The sequence below is a fragment of the Delphinapterus leucas genome, chromosome 20 (genome assembly GCF_059928025.1).
Source record: "Delphinapterus leucas isolate spDelLeu-1000000601 "Yukka" chromosome 20, BTC_Dleu_Yukka2, whole genome shotgun sequence".
Lineage (NCBI taxonomy): Eukaryota > Metazoa > Chordata > Mammalia > Artiodactyla > Monodontidae > Delphinapterus > Delphinapterus leucas.
In genome coordinates, this window is record NC_143148.1 from 17,501,989 (window position 1) to 17,528,589 (window position 26,601).

Below are 26,601 nucleotides of genomic sequence, written 5' to 3' on the forward strand. Positions count from 1 at the left end.
GCGTGGGCTAACGAAGCTATTTCTTCTTAGGTGGAGCCTCAGTTATCTCATCTGTAAACTGGGAGTAAGAAGAACAACCTCCTTGGTTGCTTCGGACACCACGGGAATGTGAGAAACCTTTGCAAGTCTTAAAATGCGCGAAGGCTCTGCACATATGTGCCCATTTTAACCTTGAATTCTGACGTGTATCTGGGGTGATTTCCTTCCTCCATTGGTGGATCTGGGGGAAGGCTCTCCTCCCCTCCAGATCTGAACCTCTATGTGCCTTGCGAGAGAAAAGTGCCTCTTGAAGGTCTGTGTGCAGTGAAACTTTGCACAGGCTTTGAGGGTTGCAGAATGTCCCCACAATCCCCTTTTCCAGATTAAATGTTTGCATCTCTTGTTATATTAGGAATTAGACCTGCTTTGTGATCATTGCACTTGAGTACCTGTAAAATACAAAAATACACCAGTGGCTGGTGTCTACGAATTGGCTGTTTTTGTGTGCATGCGTGCCTCCGTGTGTGTGTGTGTGTGTGTGTGTGTGTGTGTGTGTGTGTGTAATATATATTCAAGGCAGGCAAAACGGTTTACATATTCCCAACCCATGTTAACAAGATGTTCTTTCCTGAACATAACACGTTTCTGAAAATTCCTGAATCTTTCACTCTGAAACTCAACAATATTGTTATTAAAATGGTTCTGTTTAAAGAACACCTTGGTGAACTTTGTTTCCTTTTAACAACATGCTCATTTTAAAGGTCAGGGTGTTGAGTTGCCAGAGCAGTGACCTAAAAATAACCTTTCCCTTCTACCTGAGTTTCTGATCCGTGATGTTAGCATTTGGAAACGCTCTTTCCCTTCTAGTTTCTGCAGCTAAAGGAGTTGCAGCCCCTTCAGCTATACTCATAAAAATTTGCTTCCAGACAACATGGTCTGTTTATTGTGTAATAATCGAAATGGCACTAAATTGCTGTGATTGCCGAACACTTAGGAATTGTATTAACCTCTTAAGTGCTAAGTGGTTTGCTGTCGTCTCCCCACTCAGATGTGCAGCCCCAATGTGTTTCTGTCCCTTTGCTTCCCTCAGTCAGTGTCAAGGGGGAAGCAAGTGTCCTCAAGCCCAAGTCCTGCCTGGGAGCAGGCTGGACCCTGCTGGCACCACACTAACCAGAAGAGAGTCCTGCCTGACCTGTGGCAGAGATGATAAACTGTCCCTACCGGGGATCCCGAGAGGCTGGATTGGCCAGTCTTGGCCCACCAAGTCCCACTTCTGTCCCCTGGCTTAAGCTGTGTTGTGTGTTTTATGACAGTTGCTTTATAGCTCAGTTTGAGAATTGATTCTCCAAAGAGCAAAGAGAATAGCTCGTCTTTCTGCCAGAGCCATCATCTTTGGGAAGCTGCTCCCAGGTGGGCGAGTCCCGGCTGCCCTACAGGAGGCCAGGTGGCCGTGGCCTTGGCGTCCCTGCGCCCTGCCCGCCGCCAGCCCTGTCCACACTGCTCTGGCGAGCGGCAGGCCCGGGAAGGAAGAGTTAACCAGAAATGGAGCGGCGCTGCTCCAGGGCAGGCAGCCTCGCTGCAGAACCGAGCAGCGTTCGTGCAAAGGCAAGTCATTTCCCGAAACACTGCAGACACACGGCCTCGGGCAGCCTAAAACCTTTGGAGACCAAAATGGCTCGCAGGGGTTGGAAGTAATAAGGTGTTTTTCCCTTCTTTCTCCTTCACTGAAATTCTGCGAGGTTGCTCTGCATTGCTGGGGAACAATGGTGCTCTTTTTGTGTTTTCTATGGGTATTAAGATCCATTACGCTGTGACATTTTTAAGATTGGTTATCCTGTACTTTGGTGTTAAATTGAAGTTGTTTGTTTTGAATTTAATTCTTTCATTTTTCACATGGAAAAGGCAGCTCTGCGTTGCGGTGAGGCTGGCTCACTGAAGTGTGCCCGTACTCATTCGGGGGTGGATATCTTTGCCATCCCCGGACCTCGGCAGAATTAGCCCTGATAGAACATGACCTATTTCTCTATTGGAAAGTCTGTAAGAATCCTGGGAGACGACTTTAAGAACTAGGAACTAGGGGTCGTCTCCATTGTATGTCGAGGGAGAAACAGGATATGAGCTGGGTTTTAGGAGAATGTTATACATCCAATCTGTTATGCCTAACGCAGCCTGCATATAATTATTACTACTCTCTGTTTACGACAGCAGCAAAATCAGCTTCCATCCAACAAATGACCCAGCAGCAGTGGGCCAGCCGCCTCTGAAATGACATCTGTTAACTCTTTGTCAAATGCCCTCTCGTTGTCCCTTTTCTCCTAAACAGCTCTGTGGTTAATTATGACCTGAGCATATGACACAGTCTTTTCGAGTGGAGAGAACTGCTTAGGGGCAAGGAGAAATCTAGCTCCAAGAAATTGTCTTCTCTCGCCCTTAAAAAAAAAAAAAAAAAAAAAAAGCCATAGCAGATTGTTTTAAAATAAACATTCATTTATTGCACCAGAATAGGTTGTTGGAGTACGTTTTGATTAAGCCCTAAGATTACAGGGTTATTGTATAGCATTGTGTCGAGAGGCCCAGCCATTCATGGAAAAAAGAATCACATCAAATTCTTGTCAAACCATAAAAAAGTTTCCGTCAGAGGAGCTTGGGCAGCCTCGATGCCTGTGAGCGGGGAGCTGGTATACATTTGTGTCACTGTCACCAGCTTCACTGATGGTGAAAGGTAGTTTCATCTTAATTGGTCGCTGGAACTTGGAAAGACCAATCTGATAAACCAGAATTTAGGCCCAGCCCCAATGAAGGAGGTACAAAGTGCCTTCTATATCCGGCTGCCCGGGGTGCGTGTGGGCTGGGTTTTCTCCCTGGAGCCTGTGTGGAGTGGCTGGTTTCCGGTACTGGCACTGATGTTCCATCTGGGGGCCTCCTTGCCTTCACCTCCTATGAGATGAGCTCAAGGATGCGAGTCCTAGGCCTTCACTTTGGATCCATACATCAGCGCAGGGCTGAACCTGTGCCGATCTGGGTCTCTACTCTCTGCCTGCTCACGGCCCTGGGTTCTTGCAAGTGTCTCCCGCTGTGGTAGCCCCCTAGCTTCTTTGTGTGGAGATCATCAAAGGATTGCCGGGAACTGGGCTGAGCTGCCCCCCCAACAGGGCCACAGGGCTCAAGCCTGCCCTGGACACCAGTCCTTGAGAAATCCAGAATGGCATCCCTAACCTTGCCTGGGAAGGGCACTCGGGGGTTGAGGGGGTCCCACCGTGACTCAGGAGGGTCTCCCAGGCCCTTCTAGCCTGAAGGAAGCTCCTGATAGCCGCCTCCCAGCTGGACCCCTGCCTTGAGATTGAGGGGCGTAGTTAGTAGCCTGGGAGATTCCAAAGCTTTCAATCTAAGACCCCAGGGAGCCCTGCCCTGTGTTTGGCCAACGCTGACGAGATAGCCTGGCCACAGACGTGACCAGGGACTGTTCTACAATCTGGAGACAGTAAATGGAAACCCATTCCAGACTGATGTTCTCAGATACTGTTTTCATTTCCTTTGTTGCTTCTGAAGGAAACGCATTTTAGTATAATTCAAAAACCACATTATCTGCCCAAATCCCATCTTTCCAGCAGCATCCTCTGAGTTGCCGCCCACATGGGTTCTGAGGCCTGCTCCTGCCCCTTGCCAGCTGGAGGGTCTGTGGGCTCACCTCTTGGAAACCACAAGGGTGAGAGGGGTCCCTGAGGGTCCCAGGCGTAAGCTTGTGTGAAGACAGCAGTGCTGCCTCAGACGTCAGTTTCTTTTCACGCAGGCATTTAAATGTGTCTTTGCTTGGAAGCCAAGGCCAGACCAAGTAGATGGCGAGTTTTGGGGTAGAGGGAGCAAGTCCAGAGGTGGCCAGCTTGGGGCAGGAGGAGCGGCATTTCTGCGTGGATTTATTCATTCCCTAAGACCCTGACACGGGAGGTCCTAGACCTTGAATCAAAGTCGGACGTTTCGGCTCTGTCCTTCCGTGCTGTGTCTCCAATCCCCATCGGGAATAAGCATCTGTGTGAGAGAGGTCCTGTTTCCTAATTTGTGGCGACTGGTTCCTCCAAGTAATATAATTATATTCAAAGTAAGTTATGTGATGGGAGCAGAATTTGAAGAGAGTATTGAAATGAGTGCTTTGGCTTTGTTTCCTGCTGGCTTTCTGCCAGGGAGGGGGGGCTGCGAAATGAGTTTCCGAAACCATGCCCCACGATGCACAGCCAGATGCTGGGACAGATCTCATGTGGTCTTTTTTTTTTTTAATTGAAATATAGTTGATTTACAATGAGTTTCAGGTGTACAGCAAAGTGATTCAGTTATTCATATACCATACACACACACACACACACACACACACACACACATATATTCTTTTTTAGATTCCTTTCCATTATAGGTTATTACAAGATATTGAGCATAGTTCCCTGTGCTATACAGTAGGTCCTTGTTGGTTATCAGTTTAATATATAGTATTATGTATATTTTAATCCGAAACTCCTAATTTATTCCTCCCCCTTCCCCAACTTTCCCCTTTGGTAACCGTAAGTTTGTTTTCCATGTCTGTGAGTCTATTTCTGTTTTGTAAATACTTTCATTTGTATCATGTTTTGAGATTCCACACATATCTCATGTGGTCTTGTGCCACATCGCAGAACCTTGGCCCTGGCTTATCCCTGGTCCATCCTGCAGACAGCATCTCCCCTGCGTGATTGGATAAACTGCCTCGTGTCACCCCTGCTTGCTTCGCTCGAGTTTTAAGAACTCGATCCTGGGAAAGGGAGGAGAAGGAGCTGATCATGCCCGGACCTTGTGCCCATGCTGCGTGATAAGGTGCAGGCCATAGAAGCTTCCTTGCAGGTCTCCTTTCCCAAGATGCTCCTCTCCTGCTCGCCCAGGACACAGGTGGGGTGTGGACTCGCTTCAGGAGGGGCCCTGAAAAGTGCATCCGGGTCAGTCCTGAGGCCAGGACCCTTCTCTGCCACATCCACCGGGCTGAGGCTTTGGGCCTGAGACTCAGGACCTGAGGTTTCCTGTTAGACTCTGTCCTGGGGATGCACATGTGGATTAAACTAGAGCAATATGTTTTCCTAACAGCATCTCGGCTGAAAAGCCAAGCAGATAAATGGAGACAAACCCACAGCTTTATGTGAATGAAAAGCGGCTGATGGGGGGCTGCTTCCGCCTGAAGCACCACAGCTGGCAGGGCTGCCCTCCTGGGCTTGCACACCCTCCCACCTCCCCCTCCAGCCCTGACCCTGGAAGCACTCACCGTAGGGCTCCTTCTGCCTCTGAACACCCCTCACCGGGCCTCTGCTCTGGCCAAACCGGCTTCCTGCCCATCTCCAAACCTGCTGTGTGCTGCCCACCCCTTGGCCATGGCCGTCACCCATGCTGTGCTCTCTGTGCAGGATTTTCCCTCAAGATCGTCTGGCACCGTGGTGAAGAGGACACAGTCCACCAGAGTCACTGTGGGCAGGTCGCTTACCTGCTTCGTCTTCAGTTTCCTCACCTGTCAGTGGGGATGATGATGTCTACCCCGCAGAGCTCAGGGAGGACTGAGGGAATGATTCACATGAAGCCCTTAGCACAGCACCTGGGACACAGCTAACGTTTGTTGATCATCATCATCATTATTATTGTTACTACCACCTCTCCAAACACCACCTGGCCTCAGGGCATGGTTCTCTCTCTGCCCCACTGATCAGCTTCCTCCGATGGATCATTTCCTCCTTATGGAGGTTCCTTCTGCACCTCCGATGGATGGTTTCATGCTGGCTGAAGGTAGGGAACCCTCAGCGCAGGGGCCTTGTCAGGGTAGCAGCAGAGGTGGAGATGGTAGGTATTTGGGTAACATTTGTTGGTAGCTTGGTTTGTGATTATGGGTTTCGATGCTGGTTTTAATGAGAAGGAAGAGTGGGCCAAGCTCTCCCACAAAGGCAGCCTGTATCCATCACTCCTGGGCTCGCTCACAGGTCTTTCTTATGGAGCTGGTCCCGAGGCCCCCGGGGGAAACAGGTGGTAACTTCCTAGCAGTTGAACACTAGTCAGGAACTGATCAGTCCCTGGATGACTCAAGAGTTTAGGAGTAGTGTTTCGTATTATTTGAAGCTGCTCTGTTTTGCAAACACTTTCATGGACTTTCACTAAAGGAGCCCCTTCCTAGTATGACAAAAGCATAAGTGGAATCCCTCCTTCTCCCCCGCCAGTGTCCACTGGCTGCTTCCGCACCATAAATCCTTCCTCATCAGACAGCCCCACTCAGCTGACATCCCCTAGTAGACCGTAATCTTCAAGAGGGAAGGGAAGGGGTTGTTCTCCGATTCGTACACCTGCCCCCAACGCCGAGGCGCTTATACAAGTTACGGGTGAGGCAAGTGCTCCGTAAATCTTGAGTGCCTGATAGTACTACTTAGGAATGCCAAACCCTCCTCTCCTCTTGGCGCTCGCAGCTCTGTATCTGCACTCCTCTTCCGGACGCACAACTTCTCCGGGAAGGCAGGGACTGCATCCAGCTCCTTACCGGCATCCTCCCAATGCTGAGAACATGGCAGGTGTTGTATAAATAGTTGCTGTGAATGAATGAGTAGAAGGAGAGAGAGTGTGAGATAATAGAAAATACATACTGGCCTCTGCCTTCGGTTCCTGGCACGGGGCTCCTGAAACCCTGGTAATTTCCTGGGTGGTAAGAGTGTCTTTTTTTCTAGTGAGGTGACTCTGGGGGGCTCCTGGATGACGGCTGGTCCCCAGAAACACCAAGCCATGATTAGAAGCTTGGAGTTTTCAGCCCCATCCGCGATTCTCTTGAAAAGGAAGAAGGGCTGAAAATGGAGTTAATGATAGATCATGCCTATGTGGTGAGGCCTCCACAAAAATCCCAAAAGTACAGGGTTCAGAAACCTTCAGGTTGGTGAACACATTCACGTACCGGGAGGGTGAACCACCCTGACTCCACGGGCACAGAAGCTCCTGTGCTTGGGACCCTCCCAGACCTCGCCCTATGTATCTCTACATCTGGCTGGGCATCTGTATTCTTTATTGTATCCTTTTATAACCTGGTAAATGTAAGTAACTGTTTTCCTGACTTCTGTGAGCTGCTCTAGCAAATTAATCAAACCCAAGGAGAGGGTCGTGGGAGCTTCTGATTTATAGCTGGTCCGTCAGAAGCACAGGCGACAACCTGGACTTGTAACTGGCATCTGAAGGTGGGGGGCAGCCTTGTGAGGCTGAGCCCTTAACCTATGGGATCTGACGAGATCTTCAGGGAGATAGTGGCAGAATTGAGTTAAATTGTAGGACATCCAGCTGGTGTTGCAGAATTGCTTGCTGTGGGAACCCTCCCACACACATATGGTGACCAGAAGCGTTAGAAGTGAAGTGTTCCATGTGAAAAGTAAAGGAGAGGAAGAAGGAGGAAGGACTGAGTTTTCTTCCTAATACATAGAGAGGGATTGCTAAGAAAATGGCAATGCAGGTTATTGTCACAAGAAGATGGCTGTGAGTGTGAAAGAAAACAAGGGCCGTGTGAGACCCCTCTGGACAATGACCTTCACCGAAGGTGGCCCTGTAGGGAATAAATGCCCTCTCTTACTCTCCTCTCTCATTCCAATCTTGAGCTGGAGAAGCCTGGGGGCTTGACCCCCACTAGAAGCCAGAGGCAAAGAGCCCATTAATGTGGACCCCCTGGGCCAGCCCTGAGGGCGGAGAGGGATCTGGAAGTGCAAAAGGAGCATGCTTGGCTCTCCCGGGAAGCAGGGAAGTGGATCCCATTTCTCAGCACTGTTCTCTGACAGGTACAAAAATGGCCTTCGTCAGCTTTGCCGATTCCATCCAGCTCAGCTTCTGATGCATTTTAAATTCCCCACAGAAGACAGACAAAGATGGACTCAGGTAGGGTCCTGCTCAGAGACAAACCTCTGACATCCCCACCTCCAACCGACTACACCCCAGCCTCAGACAGGGGATCAGGAGTCAGGAGTTTAAAATCACAGCCAGGCTCCATCCCCAAGCTGGTTTGGGATTATCCAGGTCAGAGAGCATGGGAAGGAAAAAAGCAGATTTCTTTTTTCTCTTCGAGTTAAAAGTCTGCAGCATACAAGCTACTCTTATATGCACGTCTTTTTGGAGACAAAGGGCAGTTGGAAAATTAGGAAGCAGGTTTTTTTTCTTTTCCTTTTCTGATTTGATGCTGGTGTCTTAAGAATCTGAGTTTATATGAAAAACGTGAGAGTGCCAAACCTCAAAGCAAGTCCTTGGAGCCAAAGTGAGTGGAGTGCTAGCGGAGAAGAAAAACGAAGGCGAGGTCGTGATGCGGTGTGGCGCAGGAGGCCCCGTGGGCCCGCTCGTCTGGAATTCTGCAGCGCTCGGGTTGTGTGGGATCACAACGCTTCCCAGCGCTTGTTCCTATCTTATTGCCACGGGTGAGATGGGCGGGCAGCAGCATCCCACACATTCAAAAGACCTGTGTTACTGGTGGAGGGCTTGGATTGGGTCTCTGTTGGGAAGTCCGAATCTGGGAGACGCCTTATCACCCAGCAGGTCCCCCTTCTTTCTCCATAAAGTGGGGACCCCCTCTCAGGGTCCCACTAAGCACCTCCCCTTCTGGGTGGTATATATCTTTCTGTAGCTTGCTTTTACACTCCCTCTCTCCCTCTCTCTATATAAACATATGTCATGATGATGTGTATAGATCTAGGTTATTCATTTTAATTACTGAATATATTTCATTATATGACTTACTACATTTTATTTATCCACTGCTCAATTAATGGAAATTTAGGATGGTCCCACTTTGGGGCTAATAAGCAATGCTGCACTTAACACATTTTAATGTCTCTGTGTGCACCTGGACTTGAGGACTCTGGGGTATGTCGTTAAATGAGGAACTCTCAGGTGATGAATAAGTGCATCTTCAGCTTTTCTAGCTCTTGCCAGATTCATCTCGAAACTGTGTCGTGAAAGTACACTCCCACTGGGAACACATAACTGGTCCCATGTCCCACATCCTTGCCAACAGTTGATGTTATGAGATGATTACGTTTTGCCATTCCTATTCCTATTTCCCTATTTAATAGTGAGCTTGAATATCTTTTCACCTGTTTAGGGACTATCTCATTTTTCTCACCTATGATTGCCTGATAATATCTTGACATTTTTCTACTAGATTATTCGTATTTTTCTTGTTTATTTATAACAGTATGTGAAACACTCTGGATATGATTTTTATTTTATTTTCAGTTATATGGGCTGTAAATATCTCCTCCTAGTCTGTGGACTGTTTTTTTGTTTTGTTTTGTTTTAACATTGCTGATGGTATCTTCTGATGTGCAGAATTTTTGAATTTTAATGTAGTAGAAGTCTCCTTTTCTTTTGTGGTTTATAAGTTTTCTATCTTATTCAAAAAATTCTTCTCTAACCTCAGTGACATAAAAATATTTTCCTATATTTTTTTCTTAATTCAAATTGATTGAAGTATAATTTACACACAATAAAATGCATCCATTTTAAGTGTAGAGCCTGACACATTTTGACAAATGTGTACAACCGAGTAACCCCGCCTCCCAAAGAAAATATAGAATGTTCCCTCACACCTGCCCGGACAAGCTGCCTTCCTACCCTCAGGACCCAGGCAATGACTCATCTGCTTTTTGTCACTATAAATGAGCTTTAACTTTTCTAAATTTCATTTAAATAAAATACACGGCACATAGATAGACTTCTGGCTTCTTTTGCCCAGCATATGGTTTTGAGTTTCATCCATGTTGTCACATACCATTTATTTTTTTATTGCTGAATAGTATTCCATTGTATGGATATAACACAATTTGTTTTTCCAGTTAATCTGTTACACATTTGAGTTATTTCCAGTGGGGCTATTATGAATAAAGCTGCTATGAACATTTGTGTACAGGTGTTGATTATGTATATATATTTTGCTGTTTCTTGGATAAATATCTAGGTATGGAATCTCTGGTTCACACAGTCAGTAGATGTTTAACATTATAAAAACTGCTAAGCTGTTTGCAAAGAAATTGAACTATTTTACACTTCCGAAATGTAAGAGAGTTCTAGTTGCTCCACCAAAACTTGGTATTGTCAGTCTTTTTAATTTTAGCCCATTTTAGTGGGTGTTTAGTGGTATCTTATTGTGGTTTTAATTTATATTTCCCTAATGACTAATAATGTTGAGCATCTGTTCATGTGCTTCTTAGCTTGTGAAATGTCTGTTCAAATCTTTTTCCGATTTTAAAATTGGGCTGTTGGGACTTCCCTGGCAGTCCAGGGGCTAAGACTCTGCCCTTCCACTGCAAGGGGCGTGGGTTTGATCCCTGGTCCGGGAAATAAGATCCCGCATGCTGTGCAGCATGGCAAAAATAAATAAATAAATAAAATAAAATTGGGTTGTTTGTTTTAGTGAGTCCTTTGTAGAGACTATGCAAATCCTTCATAAGATATGTGTTAAGAGTATTTTCTCTCCGTTTATGCCTTGAACTTTTAATTTCTTGATAGTGTCTTTCAGAAAGCAGTTTTTCCTTTCATTTTGATAAAGTCCAGTTTATCAAAACTTTCTTTTATGAAAAGAAAATAAGTGTCTTGTCCAACGCATCTTTGCCTACCCCAAGTTCACAAAGATTTTCTCCTATATTTAATACTAGAAATTTTATAATTTTATATTTTACATTTATGTCTATTAATCTATTTCAAGTTAATTTTTGTGTAAGTTGTGAGATAAGAGTTGAGCTGATTTTTTCCGTACAGATGTCCAGTTGTTCTGGCACCATTTGCTCTAAGGACGATCATTTTCCCAATCAAATAACCTTAGCACCTGTGTCAAAAACCAAGTAACCCTTTAAGTGTGGGTCTATTTCTGGACCTCTATTCTGATCTGTATTTCAGAATCTATATCCTCTGATCTATATATGTATCCTGACACCAGTACCACATTGTCTTGATTACTATAGTCTTACCAAAAGTCTTGATATCAGTTAGTATACGTCCTCCAACTTTTCTTTCTTTCAAAATTGTTTTGGATGTTCTAGGCCTTTACATTTCCATATAAATTTTAGAGTAAGCTTGTCAGTTTCAACCCAAACATTAAATCCCACTGACATTTTTGATTGGGATCGCTTTGAAGCTGTGGATCCACTTGGAAAGAATTGATATTTTAGCAATACTGAGTCTTCAGTCAATGAACATGGACAGTTTCTCCACTTATTTAGGTCTTCTTTAATTTGTATCAACAATGTTTTGTAGTTTTAAGTATAAATGTCTTGAAAATCTATTGTTAAATTTAGTCCTATATAATTTCATGGTTTTAGATGCCATTGTAAATTTTTTAAAATTTCACTTTTCAATTGTTTGTTGTTATTATGCAGAGAAAAAGCTGGGTTTTTTATATTGAGCTTGAACTCTGAGGCTTTACTAAATTCACTTATAATTTCTAGTAGGCTTTTGGACATTCCTTAAGATTTTTATGTATGATATCATGTCATCTTTGAAGAAAAAAAATTCTTCTTCCTATACAAGCTGTATATTTTTAAAATTTCATTTACTTGCCTTATGGCATTGACTAGGATATTCAGTACAATGTTGAATAGAAGTGGTGAGAGTAGGGCTTCCTTGGTGGCGCAGGGGTTGAGAGTCTGCTGGCCGATGCAGGGGATATGGATTCGTGCCCTGGTCCGGGAAGATTCCACATGCCGCGGAGCGGCTGGGCCCGTGAGCCATGGCCGCTGAGCCTGCGCGTCCGGAGTCTGTGCTCCGCAACAGGAGAGGCCACAACAGTGAGAGGCCGGCGTACCGCAAAAAAAAAAAAAGTGGTGAGAGTAGAAATCTTGTTATTCCTGATCTCGGGATGAAAACATTCAATCTTTCATGATTAAGTATGATGTTAGGTGTAGCCTCTTCAGAGATGCCCTTTAGTGGGTTGAAGAAGTTCCTTTCAGTCCTTGTTTGCTGAGCTTTTTCTTTTTCATGAATGAATGATGAATTTTGTCAAAAGCTTCTTTTTGCATCTATTCAGATGATCATATGGATTTTTCCCCTTTATTCTGTTAATATAGTGAATTACATTGATTGACTTTGAAATGTTAAACCAACCTTACATTCTTCAGTTAAACCTCATTTGGTCATCTATTGTTGGAATTAATTTGCACATATTTTGTTGAAAACTTACACACTGATGTTAATGAAGTATATCAGCCTGGAGTATTCTTTTCTTGTAATGTCTTTGTTTGGTTTCATTATCAGGTTAATATTGGCTTCATAAAATGAGTTGGGAAGTGGTTCCCTCCTTCTGTATTTTCTGAAAGAATTTATGTATGCTTCTAAATGATTTCTTCCTTAAGTGTTTCACAGAAATTCTCAGTCAAGCCACCTAGGCCCCATAATTTTCTTTGTCAGAGGTTTTCAAAGTTAGTAATTAACCAAAATTTAAAAACAGATGGAAGACTATTTAGACTTTCCATTTCTTACTGAGTCAGTTTTGATACTTTGTATCTTTCAAGGAGCTTTTCCAGTTCATCTGCATTGTCAGATTTATTGACATAAAGTTGTTTATAATATTTCCTTATTATTCTTTCAATGTTTGTAGGATCTTTAATGATGACTCCTCTTTCATACCTGATGTTGGTAATTGTCTTCACTTTTTTTATGTGATCAGTTGAACTAGAAGTTTTAAAGTTTTTTTTGATGTTTTCAAGGTTTTGATTTCATTGATTTTTCTGTTATTTGTCCATTTTCAATTTTATTGATTTCCACTCTTATTTATATTATTTCTTCACTCTACTTTCTTTTGGTTTGATTTGCTCTTCTTTTTCTAGTTTCTTAATACGGTATCATAGATCATTGACTTTAGACTTTTCTTCTTTTCTAAATATATGTGTTGAAAGATCTTAGTTTTCCTCTAAGCACTATTCAACTGCACTCAACTCCACATTAGCTGTGTACCAATAATTTAGTGTGTTGCATTATTATTATTCAATCAAGATATTTTCTAATTATCTGTGATTTCTTCTTTACTCATTGATTATTTAAAACTGTATTGCTTAATTTCCAAATATTTGGGTATTTAATAGATATCTTACTGATTTTTAATTTAACATTATGTGGTCAGAAAACATCTATGATTTCAATCCTTTTAAATTTATTGAGGCTTGTGTTATATAACAGCAAATAGTCTATTTTGGTGACTGATTCATGTGCACTTGAAAGGAATGTGTATTCTTCCATTATTAAGTATAGTGTTCTATAAATGTCAGTTATGGCAAGATGGTTGATAATGTTCAAGTTTTCTATATCCTTATTCCATTTATTTTATCAGTTATTGAGGGAGGAATGTAGAAATCTCCAACTATGGTTGTAATTTTATCAATTTCTCCTTTTAGGTATGTTAGTTTTTGTTTTATGTATTTTGAAACTTTGTTAGTGCAAAAAATTTTAGATTTTTTTATGTCTTCTTGATGAATTGATCTTTTCATCATTATGTAATGTTCTTGTTTATCTCTAATAATACTCTGTCCTGATGTCCACATTGTATGTTACTAATATAGCTACTTCAGGTTTCTTATGAGTATTTAAATGGTATATCTTTTTCTTTCTCTTTTAAAAAAATTTTAACCTATCTGTGTTTTTATATTTAAAGTGTTTCTTAAACAGCATATAATTTCATCTTGCTTTTTTATCCAATCTGACAATCTCTGCCTTATAGTGTTTAGACCATTTATAGTTAAAGTAATTATTGATATGATTAGGTTTAAGTCTACCATCTTGCTGTTTTTCTTATTGTACCATCTTTATCGTTCTTTTGTTCCTCATTCCTGCCTTCTTTTGGATTAAATATTTTTATTATTCCACTTCTATGTTGGCTCATTAGCTATACGTCTTTATTTTCAGTCACGCTCTAGGGTTTATTTTGTGCATCTTTAACTTATTACAGTCTGCCTCCAAATAATGTTATATTACTTCATGTATAATGTAAGAACTATACAGTTTTACATTTTACTGTCTCATGTGCTTTGTACAATTGTTATTATATGGTTTACTTCTATATATGTTATAAACCTCAAATACATCTTTAGTTTTGCTTTAAAAAATCAAGTATCTTTAAAGAATTTTTTTAAAAAGCAAGAAAAGAGAGGGCTTATATTTATCAACCTATTTACTATTTCCACGTGTCTTCCCTCCTTTGTGTTGATTCACATTTCCATTTTGTATTGTATTCCTTCAGCCAGAAGAACGTCCTTTACCATTTCTTGAGGTGAGGGTCTGCTAGTGACATATTCTCTGAAATGCTGAAAAAAAGGTCAACCTGTAATTCTATATCCTGCAAAGGTAACCTTCAAATTTAAAGCAAAATAAAGATGTTTTTCAGACAAATATTTTTGAAGATTACCTTTGCTAAATGTAGAATTACAAATTGACGTTTTTTTCTTTCAGCACTTAAAGCTGTTATTCCATTTTCTTCTTGATTGCAGTGTTTCTGACAAGAAGTCAGCATGAATTATCTTTGTAATTCCTGTATGTAATGTTGTAATCTGCCTTTAAAAGATATGTATAGTTGCTTCATCACCTGTTTTCAACCATTTAAGTATGATTTCTTTGTGCTTATCCTATGTGGGGTTTTTGAGATTCTTCTGTCTGTGGGTGGACATTTTTCACCAAAATTGGGAGTTTGGGATCATTATTTCTTGAAAAATATCCCACCCCCACTTCCTTCTTTGTTTACTTTTATAGTTGTGTTATACTGCTTGATAGTTTTCCATAGACCACTGAGACTGTTCATTTTATAAAGTCTTTTTTTCTTTCTGCTTCAATTTATTTCTATTCTATGTCTTCAAATCCAATGTCTTCATGTTTGCTGATTTTTATCTTCTTCAGTGTCTACTCTGATATTAATCCCATCCAGTGAGATTTTCATTTCAAATGTGAATTCTTCATCTCTAGAGGTTCAATCTGGCTCTTCTCTTTATGCATTCCATTAGTCTCATTATGTTCCCTTTAAATCTTTGAATTAAAAAAATTGCTGATTAAATTTTTGTTTTTGATGTTTTTCTGTAAATTCCTTGGGATTTTACTCATCAACAACATGTCATTTGCAAATACAGAATGTTTTATTTCTTCCATCCCGATTTGTATGCTTTTAATTTTTTTTTCTAGGTTCTTGAGATGGGAGCATAGTTGATTCATCTGAGACATTTCCTTTTTCTAATGTTAATCATTTAGTGCTATAAATTTTCCTCTCATCACTTCTTTAGCTGCATCTCACAAATTTTGACATGCTGTGTTTTCATTTTCACTCAGTGATATATATATATATATATATTTTTTTTTTTTTTTTCTTTTGTGGTACGCGGGCTTCTCACTGTTGTGACCTCTCCCGTTGCGGAGCACAGGTTCCAGATGTGCAGGCTCAGTGGCCATGGCCCACGGGCCCAGCTGCTCCGCGGCATATGGAATCTTCCCGGACCGAGGCACAAACCCATGTCCCCTGCATCAGCAGGCGGACTCTCAACCACTGCGCCACCAGGAAAGCCCAGTGATATATTTTTAAAATTTCTTTTCAGGATTCTTCTTTGATCCATGGACTATTTAGAAGTAGGCTGTTTAATTTCAAAGTGTTCAGAGATTTTCTTGTTGTCTTTCTGTTATTGATTTCTAGTTTGATTCCCTATGGTCAAAGAACACACTCTATATGATTTCAGTTCTTTTAAATTTGCTAAGATTTGTTTTATAACCCAGGATATGGTCTATCTTGGTTAATGTTTCATGGGTACTTGAAAGTACTGTGTTCTGCTGTTATTGGGTGAAATACTCTATAAATGTCAGTTCGACCCTGCTGGTTCATAGTGTTGTTCAGTTCTATGTCTTCCCTAATTTTCTATTTAGTATGTCAATCAGTTGCTGAGAGTGGGCTGTTAAAGTCCCCAATTAGAATTGTGAATTTGCCTATCTCCTTGCAGCTCTATCAGTTTTTGCTTCATATATTTTGAAGCTCTGTTTTTTGGTGCACACACATTAAGGATAACTAGATTTTTTGGTGGATCAATCCTATTACCATTAAATAACGTCCCTCTTTGTGCCTAGTCATTTTCTTTGTTCTGAAGTCTACTTTATATGATATTAATATAGTGACTCCTGTTTTTTAAAATTTTTTTTTTTTTTTTTAATTTTTTTGCGATATGTGGGCCTCTCACTGTTGTGGCCTCTCCTGTTGCGGAGCACAGGCTCCGGACACGCAGGCTCAGCGGCCATGGCTCACGGGCCCAGCCGCTCCGTGGCATGTGGGATCTTCCCAGACCGGGGCACGAACCCATGTCCCCTGCATCGGCAGGTGGACTCTCAACCACTGCGCCACCAGGGAAGCCCTAAAATTAATTTTTGCATGATATATTTCTTCCATCCTTTTATTTCTATTGAGATATAATTGACATTTAACATTATATTAGTTTCAGGTGTACAACGTAATGATTCAATATTTATATATATTGCAAAATGATCACCACAGTAAGTCTAGTTAACATTTATCACCACACATATTTACAATTTTTTTCCTGTGATGAGAACTTTCAAGATCTACTCTATTAGCAATTTTCAAATCTATAATACAGTATTATTAATTATAGTCACCATACTGTACATTACATCTCCCAAGACTTATTTTATAACTAGAAGGTTGTACTTTTTGACTACCTTCACCCATTTCCTCCACCCCCCACTTCCTGCCTCTGACAACCACCAATCTATTCTCTGTATCTATGAATTTGGTGTACTTTTCTTTGTTTATTTCAGTTTTGTTTTGTTTTTTAGATTCCACATATAAGTGAGATGGTATTTGTCTTTCTCTGTCTTATTTCACCTAGCATAGTGCCCTCAAGTTTCATCCATATTGTTGCAAATGGCAAGATTTCATTCTTTTTGTGGCAGAACAATATTCCATTGTATAAATATACCACATATTCTGTATCCATTCATCCACCAATGAACACTTATGTTGTTTCCATGTCTTGGCTAGTATATGAACATGGCTGCAATGAACATTGGAGCATATTTGAGTTAGTGTTTTCATTTTATGCAGATAAATAACCAGAGGTAGAATTGTTGGATCATATGGTAGTTCTATTTTTAACTTTTTGAGGTGCCTCCATACCGTTTTCCATAGTGGCTGTACCACTTTACATTCTATCAACCGTGCACAATGGTTCCCTTTCTCCATGTCCTCATCAACATTTATTATCTCTTGTCTTTTTGACAATAGCCATTCTAACAGGTATGAGGTGATCTCTCATTGTGCTTTTGATCTGCATTTCCCTGATGATTAGTGATATTGAGTAGCTTTTCATGTACCTGTTGGCCATCTGTATGTCTTCTTTGGAAAAATGTCTGTTTAGATCCTCTGCCCATTTTTAACTTAGACTGATTGGTTTTTTACTATTGAGTTGTATGAGTTCTTTATATGTTTTGAATATTAACCCTTTATCAAATATATGACTTGCAAGTATTTTGTCCTATTCTGTAGGTTGACTTTTCATTTTGTTGATATTTTCTTTTGCTGTGTGGAAGCTTTTTAGTTTGATGTGGTCCCACTTGTTTATTTTTGCTTTTGTTGCCTTTGCTCGTGGTGTCAAACCTAGAAAATCATTGCCAATTAAAAAAAAATGTTTGCATGATATATGTTTTCCATCCTTTTATTTTTAACCTCCTATGTTGTTATGTTTGAAGTGAGTTTCTTGTAGGCAGCATATCCTTGAGTTGTGCTTTTTTACACACTCAGCCAATCTCTGTCTTTTAATTTGTGAATTTAGAACATTCATTTTTAAAGTACTTACTGATATGGCAGAATTTAAGTCTGCCATTTTATTATTTGTTTTCTGTTTGTTGCCTCTGATTCTCATTGCTCTGTTTCTCTTTTTCTTGCCTTCCCATGGGCTATTTGAGCATTTTTAGAGTTTCATTTTGAACTCTTCATGATGTTTGTGAGTATATTGCTTTGTATAGCTTTCTTAGTGATTCTCTAGGTATTACCATATACATACATAACATCGCAGTCTATTGGTGTCAGCGTTTGACCACTTCAAGTGAAGGATAGAAATGATACTTCCATTTAGATCCTTTTACCATCCCCACACTTTAAACATAATGGACTTCAGAGTTTCCCCTATATACATCGGGTGGTATTATAACTTTTGCTTCAACCACAAAATATGATTAAAGAAATTCATGAGGTGAAGGATAGTCTATTGAATTTGCTTCTATTTTTACCCATTCCATCGTTTTTCTTTCTTTCCTGAATGACTCAGTCTTCTACTTTTATCATTTTCTTTCTGTTTGAAGAGCTTCCTCTACGGATAGATCTGCAAGCAACAAATGCTCTTAGTTTTCCTTTATTTGAGAATGGCTTTATTTTCTTTATATTCCTGAAAACATAGTTTCACTGGATAGAGGATTTGTAGTTAACGGTTCTTTTCTTCAGCACTTGAAAAATGTTGTGCCACTTCCTTCTGACCTCCATGGTTTCAGATGAGAAATTCATTGTCATTTAAATTGATCTTCCTTTACAGGCAATGTATTGATTCTCTCGACTGTTTTTAAGATTTTTTTTTTCATTGTTCTTAGTTTTCAGAGATTTGATTACGATAATATCTTGGTGTAGATTTCTTTTAGTGTTTCTTCTCATACTTTTCAGTCCCACACTCTTTTCTCCTCTCCTTCTGGGACTCTGATTGTATGAATGTTACATCTTTTTTATTGTCTCACAGAATTCTGAAGCTCTGTAAGTTTTTTAGTCTGTTTTCTGTCTGTCTGTTGTTTAGATTGAGTAAATTCTATTGATCTGTCTTCAGGTTCATCACTTCTATCCTCTGTCATCTCCATTCTACTACTGAGTCCATCTAGCAAGTTTTTTTTCTTCCAGCTGTTGTATTTTTTAGTTTTGTAATTTCCATTTGGTTGTCTTTTATTACTGCTATTTTTTGCTGAGATTTTTAATTTTTAAATTTGTTTCTAGAGAATTTGTGTCTGTTGAAGCATTTTTATGGCACTGCTTTAAAATTGTTGTCAGGTGGTTCTGACATCTGATTCATCCAGTTATGGGAGTCAATTTTCTTTTCTCATTCAAATTGTGGTTCTTTGGAATGATGAGTGATTTTCAGTTGTATCCCAGATACTTTTGTTTTTATGTTATGATACTCTTGACCTATTTAAATCTATTTTAGCATGTAGGTTCTGGTATATATTCATCATATGTAGATATATATGTATACCAGAATCTATATGTATTAGTTCCAGTGATGGTTTGCCTATCAGAATCCTTTCAAGGTGATTCTAGTCTTCTAGCTTCATTCTTCTAGCACTGCTGGGGCTACTGCTCAATCTCTGTTGATGTCATTTGTTGATGTCATTCCTGAGGCCACCTGGTATTGCTGGGACAACTTCTTCAGCTGGAGGGTTGGGGATGGAGGACAGAAGTTGCTGGGCCTTTTTTTTTTTTTTTTTTTTTCTGCGGTACACGGGCCTCTCACTGCTGTGGCCTCTCCCGTTGTGGAGCACAGGCTCTGGATGCACAGGCCCAGCGGCCACGGCTCACAGGCCCAGCTGCTCTGCGGCATGTGGGATCCTCCCGGACCGGGGCACGAACCCTCATCCCCTGCATCGGCAGGTGGACTCTCAACCACTGCGCCACCAGGGAAGCCTGGGTCCTGGATCTTTTTATGCCACTAGCTGATGCTGCCCCTGCAGGTGGACCGGCTCACCAACCTCACCGGCTCAGACTGCCTGCCAGTGCCTCTGTCATGGAGCAGGCATTGGGGGTCCCCACTAGGTCTAGTCTCTTTTGGGCTTTTCTTTACTTGTCCTTTGTCCAGAAAGAGTGGACTTTCCTTGTCTTTTTGGTTGTTGTTTTTTTTTTTTAATGCCCGTTGGTGGTTCTGAATTGTAGGAATCTTTGGTACCTAGTCCTCGGTATATGAGAGATAAAAAAGAAAACTGGAGAAATTCACTACGTTATAGTTCCTCAAGTCCTGAATCCCCTAACTAGTCCACCTTCAGCTTTCTGGCTTTAAGAGTCTTTTAATCATTGTCTAGTAAATAATTTCTAAGATATTTAGTTAGAATTAGAGGGCAGTGTTTTAACACCTCTTCTTTACTCCATTGGTGGAGGAGGACTTCCTGCCCTAGGTTTGTGGGGATGGTTGAATACACAACTGCTGAGACTGGGCAAATGAGATCAACAGCGTCTTAATAGTCACATATAGTCATAGCCTGAGGGAGGACACCACATGCCATGCAGGGTCACATGGGGGTTTCACTTGGGAACAGAGTGAACAAAGAGGGGCTGTAGGAGGCAGGCTACATAGTATCAAGAGGTTGGGGTGCCCCCTGGTTCCCACAGGAGACTGTGATTAGCTTATTTGAATAGTTCCATGGGCTGGTATGGCACTGAAACCCGATACTCAGTAATAAACTGGAGCTGTGCCTGGTCCCTTTGATAAGGAGGTTGTTTGGCTAGGGGACCTCATCTGTGGGAGCAGAGTGAGGAGGGAACTTACAGCTATGGCGTTTGAGGGCCTCCTGATTTTACCAGATGTCAAGGCAGTACACAATAGTGAGTCTTACAGCACGGGGAGAAGCAGGGAAAAGTACCATCTTTCTCCAGAACCGGAGCTCAAGTTTTATTTTAAAATTTATGAGGACTTTGTATTCTGATCCAGGTTTGTTTTGATATAAAACTGCTTTTCTCCAGATCTTCTATTAAAATTGTGGGTATATTCTTGGACCATCAGCATGAATCCTGAGCACACGGTATGCAGCTTGGGGTGATTTAGAAAGTGCTATTTAAGTTAGGTTTTTCTTGAAGTGTTTTAATTGAAAAGTAATACAACCATATTACAGATAATTTGGGAAATATGGAAAAGGAAAAGAACCTTCATGATTTTAACCTACAATCATATCAATTATAATTTTAGTATAATTTCTACAGTCTTTTTTTCCACCCAAAATTTAAAACTGTAAGTATAGAATGTATATAGTTTGTTCATCTGCTTTTTATGCTTGATGGTTTATCAGAGTTCTTCTCTCCCTCTTTCTTTCCTTAACAATTCAGGCCAACATTTATTAGGTGGGGCTGAGCAAGGGAGGAAGCTGTGGAGGTCCAAAGTAGAGCTTGTACCCTGAGGGGTGAGCAGGACATCTGCAGAGGTGAGTAGCCCAGTGCAAGGTTGGGGGGTGTCTGAACCCACGCCGGATGAGGAGGACATCTGCTCGGTGGTGTGGCCTAGCACATGTGTCAGAGCCCAAGGAGGATGAAGAAGGCATCTGAGGATTTGGGGGGAAGGCAGTGACTGGATACTTTAAGCCTAGGGGAGCCGTGTTTCTCACTGTTGGAAAAGGGAGAACACTAGACTGGAATGTGGGGTGTTTGTTAGACTGGAATTAGAATTATTGGTAAGAACTCATGATTTTCTATATAGAGAGAAATATATACATAATATGCATAGAAGCATGAGTATATACGTGTACACACACACTTACGTTCCCTGGCATTGTCCACTAAGAAGGTTTGGGAGAAGTGATACCCCAATAGCAATGAGCACACATAGCCCTATATCTTGGTTTCTAAATGGTATTCTCCATTAAAAGGAACCAGTGTTCCTTGCAGGAAGGGCTGACTCCAGGACTGGAGCAGGAAAAATACAAGATGACTTTGTTATGCTGGGAAGCAAGGAGGTACTAAAAATGATGAGCATATGTCAAAGGAGTATGAAAGCCAGCATAGAGAAGCTTCCACTGGCCAAGTCTGGGGTAAACTGGAGCACCAAAATAAATGGATGAATAAACCGATAAACAAATAGATAGAAAATTCCATGAAGAACGGAGTATTACCTAGTTTCAAAGTACTATTAATTACAAAGAGGAAAGGAGTAACTTTAAGGAGGAGAAACGTGGTAGATACCACCTTAATCTAATGATCAAAGTGAACTTCGTCAGTAATGGGACAAATAGAAATCATGTGCCACCTGATAGGATGCAATGAGAAAAACCAGGAATACCCTTCTGGGATATTCTGGCCAAAGATGCATAACCTGAATCTTTATTTTTTAATTAAGGTGAAATTCACATAACATAAACATCATCTTTTAAAAGTGAATTCAGTGCCCTTTAGTACACTCACAGTGTTGTAGGACTACCGCCTCTATCTAGTTAAATATGTTCATTACTCCAGAAAAAGCCCCTACTCATTAAGCAGCTACTCCCTGTTACCCCCTCCCCCCAGCCCCTGGAAACCAATAATCTGCTTTCCGTCTCTATGGCTTTACCTGTTCTGGATATTTCATATAAATGGAATCTCATACAATATGTGATCTTCTGTGTCTGCCTTCTTTCATCTTACATAATGCTTTTGAAGTTCATCCACGTTGCAGCATATATCAGTACCTCATTCCTTTTCATGGCTGAATAATATTCCACTGCATGGATATACCACCTTTTGTTTATCTGTTCATCCACTGGTGGACGTTTGGGTTGTTTCCACCTATCAGCTATTGTGAATAGTGCTATACAAGTATTTGTTTGGTCATCTGTTTACAATTCTTTTGAACATATAAGTGGAATTGCTGAATCACATATCCTGCTCGTATCATGAGACAAAATCGGCAAGCCAAAACTGAGGGACATTCTATAAAATAACTGGCTTGTAATCATCAAAAACGTTAAGGATATGAAAGTTAGGGAAAGATGGGGGAAATTTCCCAGATGCAGGAACTAAAGAGGCAGGACTGCTAAATGCAACACATGATCCTGGACTGGTTGCCTTACTATTAAGGAAGCTACCAGAACAGTTGGTGAAACCGAATGGGTCAGAGGAGTAGATGTTGGTAACGTATCGGTGTACTTTCCTGATGTTGGAGACCGTTTGGTGGTTATATAGAAAAATGTCCCTGTTTGTGAAAAACACACACCAGTATTTGGGGGTGATGGAGCATCATGCCAACAAGTTACTGTAAAATGGCTCATAAAAAAATAGTTTTGCCTGGTGCTTACAAATTTTCTGTGGGTTTGGGATTGTTTCAAAATGAAACAAAATTAATTGAAAATATTTGATATATTTTCCCTCAAGGGCTCTCCATATTTGTTTCCCATTTCCTCCTCTTCTCTCTTGAATATTCTCCATTTAGAGTCTTGCCTCCTCATTCCCACTTGACAGGGCGAGTGTTAAAGTCACCGATGAGCTCTATGCTCCTGAATCCAGTAGTCAAGCCCCAGGCTGCACCTTACTCTTGCCTCATCAGTGGCATCTGGCAGGTGGATATCGTCTTCCTCGCTCAGCCTCCTGACCTTCCTCCCACCTTGCTGGCTGCTCCTTCTCGGACATCTCTCTGCTAATCCCTTCTTATCTCTCCTAAATTCTAGATGTTGGGTGCCCAAAGCTCAGTTCCAGGGCCTCTTCCCTATGCTTTCTACCCTCACTCCCTTGGAGACCTCATCCAGCCTTTACCTACTACGTATCTACAGATGACCCTCTAACTCCTACCTGCAGCCTGGACTCCTCCTGAGTTCCCCACTTGTGTACCTGACCATCTGCCTGCTCACCATCTCCGTTCCTATGCCTAACAGACATCTCAACTCAACATGTCCAAACCTGAGCTCCCAGCCTTCCGTATTTTGCTCTCCCCCCAATAGTCTTCCTCATCCCAGTAAAAGGCAACTCCATCCTTCCTTGGCTCAAGGGAAAAACCTTGAAATCACCCTAGACACCTTACTGTCTCTCATATCCCATATCTGAACAGACAGCTAATCACAAGGATTCTTCCTTCAAAGCGTATCTAGAATCTAACCATCTCTGACCACCTCCACTCCTTCTACCCTGCTCCTTCACCACTCCTCGGAACTATTACGGTAGCATCTAACTGGTCTCTCTGCCTCTCCCTTTGCCCCCTCAGTCCGTGTCCCTCCTCTAATGACCGCTCTTCAGTGGATGCTCATCTCACTCTCTTCAAAGCCTAAGTCCTAATAAGTCCCCACAGTCTATCTTAGATTGGGATGCTCCAGAGGCTGACGCTGAGACAAGAGCTTGAGTACAAGTGGTTCACTGGGGAGGTGATTCCCAGGAGCAGGGGGAGATAAACAGGGAAGTGAGACAGGAAAGGAAGGAAGCCAATACAAGGTGTGTTAATAAGTGGGTTACCGCTGTAAGCACCAGAGCTCCATGCTTCTGGGGACCTCTGGGAGGCTGCCTAGGGCATGCCTCATCATTGTCAAAGGCAAGCAGCAAGGTACCTGGGTATTTATTCACCAACTCCACATTGGTTGAGGGCTACTCCCAGGGAACTAACTCCCTGGCCTGCCCTGCTGCACTCCTGTGGCCAGAAGAGGCCCTCAGACAGAGAGCTGCAGGGGCAGTAGGAAGCCAGAGGGTTTGGGTGCCTCCAATGGACAGTGCTGAAGGGATATAGGTGGGGCAATGGCAACACTTTCTTCAAAGGCCCTACATGCTCTGACTTCTGTCCTATACCAGGTACCCCTGTGACCTCACCTCCTCTCACTTCTCACTCCTTTACTTAATCCAGCCACACAAGCTTCCTTCCTGCTGTTTCTCAAACACGTCATGCATGGTTCTACCACAGGACCTTTGCACTTGCAGCCACCTTGCCCAAAGCGCTCTTCTACCAGGTATCTGCTTGTCTCTCACCTCACCTTCTTTAGGGGCTTTATCTAAATGTTACCAGCCCAGCAAGGCCTTCCTGAGAAAACAGGTGGCACCCTCCAGTTAGGACAATCTGAAGAGAGTTTAATAAAGTACTATTTACAAAGGGTAGACAGGGTATAGGGAAACTGGAAGGGGTGGTAATTTGCCCTGGGGCTAATAAAGGCAGCCATAGTTACCATAGCTAGGCCTGAAACGGCAAGGAGAGGATGTGTTCTTGGAGCCGGGTGGGCTGTATGAGAAGACTCCTAATAGGGGGTGAGGCCTTTGGAGGAGGGATGAGGGAGGCTGACCTCAGTTGTCTTCTGCCCTCCGGTCTCCTGAAGGTGTTTCCCATCAGCCATGACCAAAAGGAAGCCAGAGGGTAAGGGAACCCCTTCATGCTGTTCACAGATGTCAGCCCACAAGGAACAAGGCAGAAAAAGAGGGACAAATGGTAGATGTCCAGCACACCAGCCAAAATAGCAATACACACATACTTCCTATCCCCTTCTCTGCTTACTTCTTCCCCTTAACTTAGTACCATCTAACCTATGATATATTTTGCTTATTTATTTTGTTTGTTGTCCATCTCCCTCTACAGGAGCATAAACTCCACAGGGTTAGGGGGTTTGCCTTCTTCATTCACTACTGTATGCTGGCAGCACCTAAACTAATGCTAGGCATATAGTCGGTGTTCAATAAATAGCTTTTGATTGGATAAGGTGGCTGCCTAGCTGTGGCAGACAGAGTAATGCCCCCAAATATGTCCACATCCTAAACCTAGGAATCTGTAGATATGTTAGGTTATGTGGCAAAGGGGAAGTAAGGTTGCAAATGGAATTAAGGTTAATCAGTTGACCTTGAAGCAGTCAGATTACCCTGGATAATCTGGGTGAGCCCGATGTAATCGTGAGTCCAGAAGAGTCAGAGTCAGAGATATTTAAAGATGCTACACTGCTGGCTTTGAAGATGGAGGAAGAGGCCACAAGCCAAAGAATGTGGGCAGCCTCTAGAAGCTGGAAAAGTCAAGGAAACAGATTCTCCCCTAGAGTCACCAGAAAAGAACGTGGTTCTGCTGACACCTTGAATTTAGCCTGGTAAACCCATTTCAGACTTCTGATCTCTAGAATTGCATGATGATAAATCTGTCTTGTTTTAAGCCACTCAGTTTGTGGTAATATGTCACAGCAGCAATACGAAACGAATACACTAGCTGTTGTTTTTAACGGCTGGAGCATGGGTTCTGGAGCCAGTTATCTGGAGGATCTTGCACCTTTCCTTTTCTCTGTAAATAAGACTATTGATTGCTCCTTCATCGCAGCTGTGGTTTAAGGATTTGGTGAGCTCATGCATGACATGCACATGGCTTAGAGCCTGGCCTCCAGTAGCCCCTCTACTTGACCACAGACCCTACAAGTGCCTGGTAGACTGTAGACAGTACATATTTATGGAAGGATGAATACATTTCATCAAATGATGTTCCATAATAGACTTCATCTTTCCTCTGCTTTTAGAACACTGGGTTTTCTCCCTATTTTCATTTTTACTCTTGTTAATAAAACTGAGAATCTTGGGACTTCCCTGGTGGTCCAGTGGGTAAGACTCTGCACTCCCAATGCAGGGGACTCAGGTTCAATCCCTGGTTGGGGAACTAGATCCTGCATTCCACAACTAAGAAGACTGCATGCTGCAACTAAGAAGTCCGCATGCTGCAACTAGAAGATCCCATGTGCCGCAACTAAGACCCGGTGCAGCCAAAATAAATAAATTAATTAATTAATTAAATATTTTTAAAAATTGAGAATCTTTGTGCACAGTTTTTTTGTTTTTTTGAAATTAGTCTTCTACTTCTTCAAAACAAGGGTCCCTGTTGGCTGCAAGGCTGGTGCTCACCACACACAAGCAGATGGCTGCCTTCAGCACAGGGTGGCTCAGCT

General features: G+C 42.0%; 1 pseudogene across 1 annotated transcript in view; it reads left to right on the forward strand.

The window, feature by feature from the left end:
- LOC111180923 (uncharacterized) overlaps positions 1 to 26,601 on the forward strand; it is a 52,247-nt pseudogene extending 25,646 nt beyond the window's left edge. Inside the window, exon 7 of the transcript XR_002646295.3 lies at positions 31 to 26,601. The product of XR_002646295.3 is annotated as an uncharacterized LOC111180923 (transcript). The remainder of the gene's footprint in view (positions 1 to 30) is intronic.